The sequence below is a fragment of the Pinus tabuliformis genome, chromosome 5_2 (assembly GCF_031772625.1).
Source record: "Pinus tabuliformis cultivar Carrire ecotype Pingquan chromosome 5_2, CPIR1, whole genome shotgun sequence".
Lineage (NCBI taxonomy): Eukaryota > Viridiplantae > Streptophyta > Pinopsida > Pinales > Pinaceae > Pinus > Pinus tabuliformis.
The window spans coordinates 1,026,459,355-1,026,475,890 of record NC_142306.1 but is presented as its reverse complement, the minus strand read 5'-3'; positions in this window follow the sequence as shown (position 1 = coordinate 1,026,475,890).

Below are 16,536 nucleotides of genomic sequence, written 5' to 3'. Positions count from 1 at the left end.
CGGCCTTCAGATGTTACAGCTGCTTGCAGACAGGACACCTACAGTATGCATGTCCATTAACTTGTAAGGAGCCTAAGGGGAATAAGAAAAAGCCAAAAGGTTGGCAGCACACTGAACCACTGGAAGAGGAGGCTTTAAACACGGAACCCACTGATATATATAGGGAACAAAACAAAAGGCAGGAAGAGAACACTGTAGGGACCAAACTTGAACCAAACAGCATGGTGCGGCAGCAAGAACAACAGCTGGAAATAAGCGGCACCAAGCGAGCATATAGTACCGAAGGATCGGACACAGACAAAGAACAACCTGGGCACATAGAGGAAAACCAACTGGCCATAATTGACCCCACTACCAACACTGGAGGTTGGCGAAAAGTGGAGAAGAAAAAAGGAAGGAAAATATAGAGAGATAGATCTTAAATTTTGCTGCATTCCTTTCTAGTCTTATACTATTTATGTGCTTCTTATTTCTGTTATGCTGCCTGTCTTTACAGAAACAGCCATATGCATATGCCTCAGGCATCTACAAAATGTAATTTTATCAACATGAATAAAATTACGACTTTTTCCTAGAGGAAAAAATAAATATTTTTATTATAAAAAATAAATTACTAATTAATTAAAAAAATCAAACTATCATTATAAATATTTAAAATCAAACTAATAAAATATAAATAACTCACTTTCTTATAATGTGAATCTCTTCTTATATGGTAAGGAAATGGGACACTGAAAATAAAATTCTAACAACTAATTATAAAATTCAATAAATATGTCAATAGAAATCACCTATGTCCGCAAAAAAAACTGAAGTCACCTATGTCCTCGAAAGTAGCCCACAATACTTAACATAAAAAAACATTAGTTGCCAATTACAACCTATTTAACTTACATTAATTTGAAATACACAACCAAACAAAAAAGCACGCATCATCTAGAGGAATATTAATCTATAGAAGAATTGAAAAGCCTATAGGTTGTGCATTCATCTTCCATTATGAATAGTCTAAGTCCTCTCTATTCAAACATGGTTCTAAAATGGTAATTTAAATCTCCTAATTATTCAAAACATTGTTATGGGTGATTTGTTTATGTTAATAGAAGGACAATAAGGCCATTTCATTAATACTTTATACCTTATTTGTATTTATATATTAGAAATTAATATTTAAAAAATGATTAGTTATGAGTAAAAATTTAATAGTTATCTTAATATATGTTTATATTTATTTGTCTATAAATTTTAGATGGATGATAATCATGTTTTATTAAAATATTCTTTAATATGAAGTTACTTGTTTATAAATTTGATATATATTAGAAATTAATATTTAAAAAATGATTAGTTATGAGTAAAAATTTAATAGTTATCTTAATATATGTTTATATTTATTTGTTTATAAATTTTAGATGGATGATAATCAGATGTTTTATTAAAATATTCTTTAATATGAAGCTTCTTAAGGATTTCTGCTCTACCATGGGTATGACTGTTAACACAGACAAAACAAAAGTTATGATTATCAAATCTAAAAAGGACACTTGCGCTAATTTTACGTATGACAATAATAACTTGGAGGAAGTGTATTCTTACAAGTACCTAGGAATTGATATCCATCACAAGCTCAACTGGAACTATAGCATTGAGAAAAGGATCAATGGGGGATGGAAAGCTTATTTTGGTCTTGAAAATAATTGTAAAACAGCAAACCTCGTAATGTGGGATAAAAAGAAGTTCCTCTTTGAAACCTTAGTCACTCCTGTTATCTTATATGGCTGTGAAGTTTGGGGCTGCAGCATCTCCAGAGAATCATGGAGGAAGATTGAGCAAATCCAGAAGCGTTTTATAACTTATAACCTGAAAATTAAAAGTAATACACCCTATCCTATTCTCCTTATAGAAGCAGGTCTTTCTTCTATTGAGAGCCTAGCTATGCTCAGGTTTCTGATGTACAAGCACAAGCTCAATAACACAGACAATCATAGACTTCCTAAGCTAGCTTTAACTTCCAGCCAAAATCACCTGAGGCTTAACCGGGGATGGCATAAGGACACAAGGGCCTGGTTAAACTATTGGGAGATCAATGAGAATGATGCTTTGCAAAACATAAATAACATTAAAGATATTGTTACTTCTAAGTTCAAAGAAAAATTGTGGTGTGAGAAAGATTTAGCGTCTAAAAGAAAATTAAGTTATTATAAGAAGGTCATCAACCCCACCCTTGAGGATCAAAAGTATCTCTCTATTCTAACTAGCTCAAAAAAGAAAATTAATATAGCAAAGATTAGAACGAATTCTCATGAGCTCCATAGTGAGACTGGCCGCTGGGTAGTCCCTAAAACGCCATGGATGGAAAGGATCTGCCATATTTGTGAGAATAAGAGCATCGAGGATGAAAACCACTTCCTCTTAGAGTGCCCTGCGTACAATCACATTAGATCTCAATTTCACAACCTTTGTTATAATACTGACCTTTCTAGCCTTTTACAATGCCAAAATTATAGTGAACTCGGGAGGCTTCTCTCCAAGCTTTTTGAGCATCGGAATAAAATCATAAATCAAAATAAATAATTCGTCTTTTTAGGTCCGATAGATCATTATTTGGTCTCAGTGGACGTTAACAACCATCATCATCATCACTTGTTTATAAATTTGATGTTATATTAAACATATAGCCTTACTAAGTTTAAAATATATATAATTTAAAAAAAAAAAAAAAAAAAATTATGTAATTTAATATAAATAATGATAACAAAAATATTATTTTTTAATTATATTTAATTTTTATAAATAATTTATTAAATTTTAAGTTTTAAATAAATTAATAAATTTTTTAAATAAATATAAAATTTAATCTATTTTCAATATTATTTTAATTTATTTTAATATTAAATATATTTCTAAAAATAATAAATTCAAACAATTTAATACTTCAAAATTAAATTATAGCATTATTTATATATAAAATAAAAACACAAACATTTATAAACCTCGTACAGTGAATCCAGAGAATATTAACCCACATTGCGGATCTTTTAAAAAAAAATTAAAGTGATATTTTATTTATGTTGTTATATTTTTGCAATTGATCAAATATTTAATTTAAAGGTTATTTTAAGCAGGTTGATTGATTATAATGTTGAATGTTTAAGGAAGTTTGGAGTTAGAAACTTACGATTTTTTTTAATTAATATATTTTTTTTAATATCATTTGACTTGTTTGTAATTTTTAATATTATTAATAATGTGTATGAAAATTATAAAATAAATTATATAGAGAGTGTATGAATTGAGTTTGGGTGGTTATAAGATAGAAATAGAATTTTTTTCACTTAAATTCGATTTCTAGAGGCGATGATAGAGGTGATGTAGTAGATGTTTACAATATCTACAAAAAAGTATGTTTCTTATTTATAATAAGTATGTTTTTTTTTAAAGTGAAAGGTATTCGAGGGGTGTGGTTTTCTTTGAGTAATGGTGATGATTCACTCTACATTTGTGGATATTAGGCAATTTATTTTAGACAAAAGGGTAAATTGCAATTAAAGATAGTATATGGTTTTATGTATGAGGTTAATATTATTTGAAAGTTTCAAAGTAGTCTTAGCAATGGGCACAAAAGAAATTGGCTTTCTTGTGAATACTACTCAGTAACCACCTTTTGGTTCTAACTTAACATTTAAATGTGTTTTTAATTGTGTTTCTAATTGATTAAGAAACCACTTTTTGGTTCTAAAGTAAGACCTAAAAGTGTTTCTAATTAAACAAAAACTTATCTTTATTTTCAAACTTAAAAAAATATATTAACAACTTGAAATCTATATGTATCTAGCATACCAAAACATACTTTTTTAAAAATTCATTATAAATCACCTATAACTTATTTCAAATAATAAAGTTGTTTTAAATAATAATAATAAGTTATATAAAATTTACAAATAATAAATAATAATAATAATTAAACTATATTTAACTTTGCCTTTTCAAAATAAACCTTAAATATTATTATTTAAAAAAAAACCAGCCTAAGAAAAAAGATTATAAAAAGATTATAAAGATATTATATTTCCTTAAAAAAACCAGATTATCAAAATATAATATTACCTTTTGATTGAAAAAAATTCAAACTTAATTTAATAGTACATGAATAAACAATAGGTACACAAGATTCACTAAATCTACTGAACGCAACGGCAAAAACTCTCACATCGATACAAATGGATTTATATAATAATCCCCACAATTATTAAAAAAAAAATATGGACGAGCATTCGATAATCATTCCTAGTCCAAAATTTATGTTGTGTTAGATGCCTTCATGATTATGTAACTCATTCTTTATTGGTTGACAAATGCTTCAAATAAGAAGACACGGCTCGTGTAACATTTACAAGCGTGCCATTATATATATATATAGAATATAGAATATATTAGTGCTGAAAGGGCAAAAATGAATCTACATTATAAGTGCTGAAAGGGCAAATACGAATCTACATTAGAACAGGTCATATCGCTGTCCAACTAAAATAAAATAAGAATGAAAATTAATCTATAATATTTTTTATTTATGTCCATGGTTTGCATCTCAAAGTTTGTTTTCTGATACTTCTGTCCAAGTTTATGTTTTATCATACTTGGTCTCTTTAATTATGTTGAAAAAATATATAAAAATATAAAAAGGCTTTCAATTAATTGAACAGCCTTTTATTTTATTGAGGGAGAAGTTATAGGTATAAGCTTGTTAGATAGAACAACGATTTGTTCACTATTAAGATGTTATTAATAAGATGTTATTATGAATATGGTGTGAAACTTGGTTAAGTTTCCATATATATATATATAATTAACTTTTTAATCGCTATTATTTTTTTATGTGTTTCCTCAATTTTTTAGATGAAGGTTATTATTAAGTACTAATTAGTAATGCTATAGGATTTAGTGGGAATGGATCATGTGATGTATCTTAGCATTAACACAGGTAACATATTTCTGATGATAACTATTGTAATAGATCTCAAAACCATTCTAATTTTTTATTTTTTAATATTAGAAGTATTAATAACTTATGTAAATATTGTCTCAATTTAGATATTCTAAGTTGTCTATTTTATATATTTTCAATGCCCACTATTTTTCTTGTTCTCCTTATTATTTTAGATGAAGGCTATTATTAAGTACCAACTAATAACTCTATGAGAATAGATCTTGTGATCTCTCTTAGCATTAACATAGGTAATATATTCCTGATAATAACTATTGTAACCAACCTTAAAACAATATAATGTTTTTTTTTAAATTTTAAATAAATATATTGTAAATAAAATGTTAAATTTTATAAAATATTAAATTTTATAAAATATTAAATTTTATAAAATTTAATTTATTTTAAATATTATTTTAATTTATTTTAATATTAAATATATTTTAAAAATAATAAATTCAAACAATTTAATGAAGATGCAGATCTCCTAGACCAAACTTCTCTTTCGACTATCTTCAAAAGGACGAACACAATAGATCGCGAAGCTAAGACACCATGTCCCAATAACCAAAAGAGATGAAGGGGATGCAAGATAAAGGAAAGAGAAAAAAAAGAAATCTACAGCACCAATCTCGCCAAGAAAGATAAGGAGCCAGATAATTAAAAACTAAGAAAATTATAGGCCCGACAAACCAATTTGGTCTCAATAGATGTTAACCACAACCAACACCATCATCATCAATACTTCAAAATTAAATTATAACATTATTTATATATAAAATAAAGAAACAAACATTTATAACCCGAATCCAGAAAATATTAACCCACATTGTGGATCTTTTAAAAAAATTTAAAATTTTAAAGTGATATTTTATTTATGTGGTTAAATTTTTGGAATATTTAACTTTAAAGGTTATTTTAAGCAGGTTGATTATAACGTTGAATGTTTAAGGAAGTTTGGAGTTAGAAACTTATGATTTTTTTTTTTAATTAATAATTTTTTTTTAATATCATTTGATTTGTTTTTAATTTTTAATTTTATTTTTTAATATTATTAATAATGTGTATGAAAATTATAAAATAAATTATATAGAGAGTCTGTGAATTGAGTTTGGGTGGTTATGAGGTAGAAATAGGTTTTTCTTCACTTAAGTTCAATTTTTACAGGTGATGTAGTAGATGTTTACAACATCTACAAAATAAGTATGTTTCTTATTTAGAATAAGTATGTTTTTTTTGTAAGTGAAAGGTATTCTAGGGGGTGTGGTTTTTTTGAATAATGGTGATGATTTACCCTATATTTGTGGATATTAGGCAATTTATTTTAGACAAAAAGGTAAATTGCAATTAAAGATAGTATATGGTTTCATATATGAGATTAAGGTTAATATTATTTGAAAGTATATAATCTTATTCGAAGTAGTCTTAGCAATGGGCACAAAGGAAATTGGCTTTCTTGTGAATACTATTCAGTAACCACCTTTTGGTTCTAACATAACATTTAAATGTGTTTTTAATTGTGTTTCTAATTGATTAAGAAACGACTTTTTAGTTCTAAAGTAAGACCTAAAAGTGTTTCTAATTAAACAAAAACTTATTCTCATTTTCAAACATAAAAAAATATATTAACAACTTAAAATTTAAATCTATATACATCTAACATAACCAACACATACTCTTTTAAAAACTCATTATAAATCATCTATAACTTATTTCAAATAATAAAGTTGTTTTAAATAATAATAATAAATCATATAAAATTTACAAATAATAAATAATAATAATAATAAAACTATATTTAACTTTACCTTTTCAAAATAAACCTTAAATATTATTATTTTAAAAAAACCAACCTAAAAAAAATTATAAAGATATTATATCTCCTTAAAAAAACCAGATTATCAAAATATAATATTACCTTTTGATTGAAATTTTTTTCAAAATAAACCTTACATATTATTATTTAAAAAAACCAACCTAAAAAAGATTATAAAGATATTATATTTCCTAAAAAAAAACCAGATTATCAAAATATAATATTACCTTTTGATTGAAAAAAATTCAAACTTAATTTAATAGTACATGAATAAACAATAGGTACACAAGATTCACCAAATCTACTGAACGCAACGGCAAAAACTCTCACATCGATACAAATGGATTTATATAATAATCCCCACAATTATTAAAAAAAAAAGAAAATGGACGAGCATTCGATAATCATTCCTGGTCCAAAATTTATGTTGTGTTAGATGCCTTCATGATTATGTAACTAATTTTTTATTGGTTGATAAATGCTTCAAATAAGAAGACACGGTTCGTGTAACATGTATAAGCGTGCCATTTTATATAGATAGAATATAGAATATATTAGTGCTGAAAGGGCAAAAATGAATCTACATTATAAGTGCGGAAAGGGCAAATACGAATCTACGTTAGAACAGGTCATATCACTTTCCAACTAAAATAAAATAAGAATGACAATTAATCTATAATATTTTTTTATTTATGTCAATGGTTTGCATCTCAAAGTTTGTTTTCCGATACTTCTGTCCAAGTTTATGTTTTATCATACTTAGTCTCTTTAACTATGTTGAAAAAATATATAAAAATATAAAAAATGAATATCACTTTATTTTAGTAAGGGAAAAGTTATATGTATAAGTTTGTTAGATAGAAGAACGATTTGCTCACCAATAAAATGTTATTATCAATATTGTGTGAAACTGGGTTAAGTTTGGAATATATATATAAACTAATTTTTCAATGGCCATTATTTTCCATGTTCTTTCTCAATCTTTTAGATGAAGGTTATTATTAAGTACCAACTAGTAACGCTATAGAATTTAGTGGGAATGGACCTTGTGATGTATCTTAGCATTAACACACAGGTAACATATTCCTGATGATAACTATTGTAATAGACCTCAAAACCATACTAATTTTTTATTTTTTATTTTTTAACATCAGAAGTATTAATAATTTATGGAAACAATGTCTCAATTTAGATATTCTAAGTGGTCTATTATATATATATATAATTTTTCAATGCCCACCATTTTTCTTGTTCCTCCTCGGTATTTTAGATGAAGGCTATTATTAAGTATCAACTAGTAACTTTATCGGTCTTAGTGAGAATTGATCTTGTGATCTCTCTTAGCATATTCCTGATAATAACCATTGTAACCGACCTTAAAACAATATAATGCTTTTTTTAATTTTAAACATTAGAAGTATTAATAATTTATAGAAATATTGTCTTTGGTTTAGATATTCTAGGTTGTCTATTATAATGGCTAATATCTAAGTCCTTGATCCTCATATGCTTCAATTGATCATTTGTTATTCTTCTCCAAAATAATCATTTGATAAGATTTGCTTCTCTATATTCTAATCATCTATCTTATAATTATGCCTAGAGACAATCTTTCAAAAAATCATTATTAGGAGAAGGATTCTTGTGTGGTGATGTCTTCCGGAGTCATTGCATTCATGCTTTTTTGTATTGACGTTTCGAACCAACCTCTATGGTTCACCATCAGGATTAGATATGTGAAAAAGTCAGAGATTCATGGGTAATAAATAAAGGATATGGTAGGGATGGTAATGTAAGAAGCCAACAGGTTTGATAATGCTACTTGCCTTGGTGAAAATGTGATTATTTCTATGGTTTTTAAGGTTGTGTTTGATGCAGGAAAATGGAGGAATAACGGAGGCGTCTTTGTAGCGTTTGAGAAAGGTGAGGTCTGACTTCTTCATTGCAATTTGTACCCTGGATCGTTCCAATGCACGAACTTCTTATGATTTCTTCCTTCTGTATAGGTTGAAAATAATAGATTTGAGGCTTCTGCGATCTGCATTTTGTGTGGTGATGTCTTCTAGAGTCATCACATTCATGATTTTTTGTATCGACGTTTCGAACCAACCTCTGTGGTTCATCATCAAGATTAGATATGTGAAAAAGTCAGAGATTCATGGGCAATAAATAGAGGATAGAGTAGGGATGGTAATGTAAGGAGTCGACAGGTTTGATAATGCTACTTGCCTTGGTGAAAATGTGATTATTTCTGTGGTTTTTAAGGTTGTGTTTGATGCAGGAAAATGGAGGAATAACGGAGGCGTCTCTGTAGCATTTGAGAAAGGTGAGGTCTGACTTCTTCATTGCAATTTGTACCCTGGATCATTCCAATGCACAAACTTCTTGTGATTTCTCCCTTCCGTATAGGTTGAAAATAATAGATTTGAGGCTTCTGTGATTTACATTTTGTGTGGTGATGTCTTCCGAAGTCATCGCATTCATGATTTTTTGTATAAACATTTCGAACCAACCTCTGTGGTTCATCATTAACTTTTACATATATTATTAACAAATTAAAATGAAAATCAATGTAACATATGGGGTTCATTCTTTTCTTATTCTTAACTATAATTTGGTATATCAAATACCCAAATGTATGTCAATTAAAAAAACTTGGTTCGTTTATATCAATTTAAGCTTTCTCGACTAACTACATGGGACTTATCACCATTTTATGGTCGGACAATGTTTGTTTTATGCACTATACCATATGTTTATAAGTTATACCATCACAATTGCATTACGTAATAACTTGATATTTGGGGTTACTGTTTATAAATCGTACTCAATAGTTCTTGATATAAATCCTTCGACTATAGTTCTCACTCCTCATGTGGTATAATATTTATGTTGTGATTCTAGAGTCTTCGACAATGATGGTGTGTATGTCTTATAATTATGTGTTATATTATGGCATTGACACATTGACATAACACTTCGATCATATCAATGGTGTAAATTAAACCCTAAACAATCGACAATGGTGATAAGTTATGGTTTTTGTTTCTCATTTAAAAGACCTTTCTGATGGTTGACTCTTTATTTTACACATTCAAGAGGTTTCGAGCAAAGCTCCAATGCTCTACAACAACCCAAGTAAAAATTGGGGGTTTACTCTTACTGGCTCCCTATCAAATTTTAAATAAATCTCAAAATTAATGAGTTGAAAACCCTAATACAATGATCTTTATCTTTTGGGTGTTTTACGTATGCAGTCATTTCATCAACTTGTACTCTAATTTTGTCCATTGATACATTTGGTTTAATAGCATTTCAATTTCAAAAAAATATTTTTTTTTGCCTCGTACCAAGGATCTTTGGTCGTTCGGTTCTATATATAATTAAAACCCTACTCTACAGAGTTCTTGAATTGTTACAAAAGTTATATCAGGGTTCTGCAAGTTTGCCATACATTTTTTTTTTTGAATTTATCTTTCAATAAATTCTTGTTTCGTTACTTATTCCTCTCCTTGTCATTATTATAGTCAGGGTTTTAAAACAAAAATCCTAACCTTCTAGAAATATCTATGATTTTTTTATTTTCACTTTAATTACTTCGATTACAAAACTAGGGATTTCAATCATTTGCATGTTCTTGTGAGAAAAATGATTAACCCTTTCTTGTGAGAAAAATGATTAACCCTTTGTACATTGTAGGTTTGTACAAGACTTTTATTATTATCACATTTTAGGGTTTTTAATTCTACACCTTATATATATATATATATATATATATATATATATATATATATATATATATATACCTTTTTCCTCTAGTTCTATTCTAGGAATTTTATGCTTTAAACCCTCTCTGTGTTATAGTACTTCTATCTAAATTTTTCTTTTACTTTTATATTTTGGGTTTAACTAGAACTAAGTATTTTCTTTCAAATCTAACATAGTATATTTGTAACTTATAAGGTTCTCGTTAAGGAAATATTTCCAGGGAATAATCCTATTTTGGGTATTGTTAACACTACATGAACTAAATTAACTCATTTTCATTTTGAAGTATAAATTACTAATTTGTATTTTATTGTTCTTTATAAGTAACAACATTCTCAAGATGGATTTTTTTTTTTTTTTTTTTCCTTTGTATCAATACTCATGAGCTCTCTTTGCTCATGAAGACTTCAAATTCTTCATTCCAGGTCAAACTACCCCGAACCCTTGGACTACATTCTTTGTGTTCATGATTATATTTTCAAGGAACTTCACCATGGCTTTCTATTATTTATCTTCTAAGTTATGTATTGAAGTTATTAAGTTTTTCTTCCTTCTCGAAAGATTCTTAGGCTACGCATTGTATGGGTTCTTCCAACCTAGAATTCTTATCAATTGTAACTTATTGAGGTCAATTTTGACCTACACTATTCATTAAACACATTTTTATTCTGTTAATTTAAATGTTATTAATGATATGCCTCAAATATATAAATGATAAATGTATTCGTTTCTTCATGTATCGTTGTTCTTTTGTTTTACACACAACGATTAATCTATTGTTTTGTTTTCTTTATCTAGCTTTAGTTAAAGAGGTATTACTAACATTTTTCACAGTAATCTCTCTCTCTCTCTCTCTCTCTCTCTCTCTCTCTCTCTCTCTCTCTCTCTATATATATATATATATATGCATTTTACTTTACTGTAAATGCTCTAAAGTATAAACTTACAGTTTGTATATGAAGAACTATCCATTTTTATGTATGTATAATTAGATTAATTTTAAAATAAAGTTAACTAATATCACATTTAGTAGTATTTTGTTATAATAGTCATACCTTAACCACTCATTTTTTTCACACATTCCCAATCTATTTGCTAGCATCAACATGTTTGGAACAAAATTCACTAGAATGACCTAGGTTCTACCTTGTTCTCAGTTTTCTATTTCAGCTTATTATGCATCTATACATGGAAGTAAATGTTTTGTTTCCATTCCAATTAGGAAATAAATTACAGTAATTTTCTAAATTCCTACTTACCATATTCATATCCAAAGATTAGTGAGTGTAATTTTATGAAATATTATAAGAAAGAAGATTTATTTTTAATGAATCTTAATCTTTTTGTATTGAACAATAAATACAAATTTGCTACAATAATTTTAAAAATGAATTAGCACTCTAACTTTTCACTAATATTAACCATCTAAATTTTTGTTCTCTGTCATTACACCATAGGGAAAGCAAATACTAAGCAATTATACTATCTTTCTGTCACACAAAATTTGTAGATTTACAGTTCATAATACCGACTTGAAGATTTGAGTTCTAGAACTAACTAAGGAGCTCACCAGCTCCAACCAACCATTGGCACTTTTTCGTCCAAAGCATCCCCCCAAAGCACATTCACACTTAACCATATAGAAAATTTACAATATTAACTCCAAGTTAGTGGATAACACATCCTCCCCTACTTGATTTTGACACTGTCCCGATGTATGCTCATAAACTATAGAATCCATTCCATCTTTCTAAAATAGAGATGGATATGCTTCTTTAAAAGCATCCTCCAACTCCCATTTTACCTCTTATGGTCTAAAATGCTTCCACTGAAATTTCACTTGAGTTGTATCTCTATTCTAGAGTGTGACTACCCTTTGGCCTAGAATACGTAGAGGTTCTGCTAGGAATTCTACCTCAGGCTCTACATGTACAACATTCCAATCAATTATATGAGTTGATGCATGTACATATTTATTTAACAAGGATACATGTAATACATTATGAATTTGTATATTTGTCCAAGAGCAAGCTGATAGGAAACTGGTCCAATCCTTGCTAACACCTCAAAAGGTCCATAGTATCTGGGTGATAGCTTGGCATAGTTACCAATTCTAAGTGTGATTTTCTTTGGTTTTACTTTTAATTATACATGATCACAAATATTGAATTCTTTTCTAACTCTTTTCAAGTCTTCATAACTCTTATGTTGATCCTAAGTTGTTTTCAAATTCTACTTAACTTGTTTAACCACTTCTTCCATCTCTTTAAGCATATATAGTCCCAACACTAACCTATCCTCAGTATGGTCCCAACTTAGAGGTACTTTGCATCATCTACCATACAGTACCTCAAAAGGACTCATATTCAAAGAAGTTTAATATCCATTATTATAGGAAAAATCAACTAAGTGGAGATAATCTTCCCACTTAGTAGGCCTATCCATAACGTACATTCTTAACATATATTCTAATATATGATTGGTCTTTTATGTTTGACCATCAGTTTGAGGATGATAGTTTGTACTAAAATTTAATTTTGTTCCCATGCCTTCAAATAAACCCTTCCAAAATTTAGAAGTGAACTTTGCATCATGGTCTGAAATAATAGTTTTGGGCATACCATGGAGTCTAAAAATATCTTTCATAATTTTTTATACTATGTTACTCACCTTAAAGGTAGATTTTACAGGAATAAAGTGTGTTTCTTTACTGAGTCTATCTACCACTATCATAATAGAATCATGTTTCCTCCTAGTTTTTGGTAAACCAGTGATGAAGCCCATTGATATTATCTTCCATTTCCATTCTGGAATGGGTAAGGGTTGTAACAACCCAACTATATGTTGATGGGAAGCCTTCACCTGTTGAAATTCCAAGCATTGTTGTTACTATTTTCATGCCAGGCTAATAAAAATCCTTACTCTACACAGTTATCAACTTTTGATAACGAGGATGCCCAATTATTGGTTTCTTGTGAAATTCATCTAGTACAAATATTTTAAGATTTGGATGATTTGGATAATTTGGCAAATAAATTCTATCTAAGTACATTAGTAATCCTAATTGTTCATTGAAAAATCACTTCCTTCTTCATCTAACATATGATATTTCTGAATTTTTTGTTTAATTTTCATGTATTATTAATCAGAATCTATAGTTGATTTAATCTTTTCTATCAGATTTGTTTGCCAACTAGTTACAAAAATGGTGCAAATCTGATTTAATTTTATGCTCAATGCATCAACAATTTTTTTCTTTGTTCTAAATATGTACAATTTCAAAATCATATTAACTAAGTAATGTTATCCATCTTGCTTCCCTAACATTCAGATTTGGCTTGTCAAACATGTGTTTGAGACTAACATTATCAATTTTTAGCTGAAATTTCCTTCCTATAAGATAATGCTTCCACATTATGAGAGCATGAATGATAAAAGCTAGTTCTAAGTCATGTGTGGCATAGTTATTTTCACAGTGTTTTAGCTTCCTAGATTCATAGCTAATTACATGGCCTTCTTGCATTAAAAATCCTCCCAAACCTTCCTTACATGCATTTGTGCATACTACAAAATCCTTATTGGGATCAACTAATTTCAAGATGGGAGCAGTAGTTAATAGTTTCTTTAGTTTCTCAAAGCTATCTTGACACTTCTGATTCCACTCAAACTTTGTTCCCTTCTTTTGTAAAGAAGTAATTGGATATGCCAATTTAGAAAATCCTTCTATAAATCTTTTGTAATAACCTGTAATTCCCATAAAATACCTAATATAATCTACATCCTTAGGTACTAGCCATTATATGATAGATTTTATCTTTTATGGATCCGCAACAATTCCTTCCTCAAATACCACATGTCCTAAGTATTGAATTTGTTTCTGGTAAAATGAGCATTTTCTAAACTTAGCATAGAACTCATTTTATCTAAGTGTTTGAAGAACAATATGTAAATGCTTATCATGTTATTATTTCCTCTTTGAGTAAATCAGAATGTCATCTATTAATACAATAACAAATTTGTCTAGAAAAAGGGCTAAGTACAACATTCATTAAGCACACGAAAGTGGTTGGTGCATTAGTGAGTCCAAATGGGAATACCAAAAACTCATAATGTCCATATCTTGTTCTGAATGTTGTTTTGTGAATACCCTCATCCTTGATCCTAATATAGTAGTATCCAGATTTTAAATCAAATTTTGAAAATATTGAAGCTCCTTTGACTTAGTCAAACAAGCCATTAATTCAGGGAAAACATTACTTTTTTTATGATTATTTTATTGAGTTGTTTGTATTCTATACAAATTCTAAGAGTCCCATCTTTTTTTTAACAAATAAAAATGGTGCACCCCAAGGTGATACATTGGGTCTCATATACTTCTTATCTAGTAACTCTTGCAACTAAATTTTTAACTCCATTAGCTTAGGAATGCTCATTTTATATGGGGCTTTTAACACCAAAACTATTCCAAGAATGAAATCAATGGTGAAGTATATATCTTTTCTTGGAGGAATTCCTAGTATTTCTTCAAAAAAGACATATTTATATTGCTCCAATACAGGGTATCTCTAGAGATGGTTTATGATTTTTACGAGAAAGACCTTCGATCTAGTTTGCAAAAATTTGGCAGCCTTTATGATCATATTTCTTTAATTGTAAGGAAAATATTTGGTTCACAGAAATAACTCTTGGCACTCCTTTGATTGTACATGCCTCCCCTTCATCATTAATGCAAGTAAAATACTTTTCTAAGAAATTTTAAATTACTCTGTGAGGTTCCAACCAATCCATAGCAACAAGAATGTCATACAAAGGTAAAATGTTTATATTTAAATGAGTATTCATTCCATTCAAATTTAATAAACAATCTTTGTTTATTTTTGTAACTTTTTTTTAGCTCCTGTGGACAATTGTACTAAGGCTTATTTTCCTTTTCCTTTTTAAGTCCACATTTTTCAATTGTAGCAGGGGAAATATAACTTAAAGTAGAACCAGGCTCAATTAGTATTGTGACATTTTTCTCAGAAAGTTTACCTTGGATTTCCACCATAGTGGATTGGTGATATGCTTGTTTCTCGTCCAATGCCGCACTAATCCTTGGGATAGTGCAATAAATATCATTAACTGTATAGGATTTTTACAGGTTGTTTTTTATTACCTTTTTGTTTACATGATTTTGTGGAAAGTCCCTCCACAAATGGTCCTCATTGTAGCCCCAATGCTTGATTGGTGGTCAAGATGATTCAATACCAAAATTCCTATTCTCTACTCCTATTTGTTGTCTTCCTTTCTATCCTAGATTTTTCTACTGATTTACACTTATGTTGTAATTTCTCCCTTGATTACTTCTAAAGGTGTTGGAAAATGTAGGTTTATTAAATCTCTTTTTCTTAACATTAAAATTTTCATTTTTCTTAGCCATCCAACTTTTAAAATTGTCACTCTTCTATTTGTTCTGATTGAAACACAAATTTTCCTTCCTTATAGTCTCATCCATGGTTTTTGACTTGTCAAATTCAATCCTTTGTATGAAAAAGCTAGGCAACCAATTAACCTTTATACTTTTTCTTTTTCCTCTTTTAGATATGGTACATATCTCAACAAACTTATGAATTTTCTCACAATTTCATCCATGGTGGATTATTCAAACCTTAACTCATGGAAATCTCTAGCCTTCTCTCTTTATGTGATTTACGCTGAAGTTCTACTTATAACTATTATGGATCACAGAAGCCTCAATTCAACAAAATATCTTTCTATTAATTATTTATTTTTGAATTCATTTTTAAAGAGTTTCCATGTCAAGTTTCTACTTCTAATCTTCTTTATAGTTTTATTTTCCTCTCACCATAAGGAAACTTTACTATTTGGCTGAAATGTAGCCAATATGGCCTTCAAGTTGCTAGGATAGTTGTAGACCTCAAAATATATCTACATATTTAGAAGCTAGACTTCTGCTCCTTTTTTATAT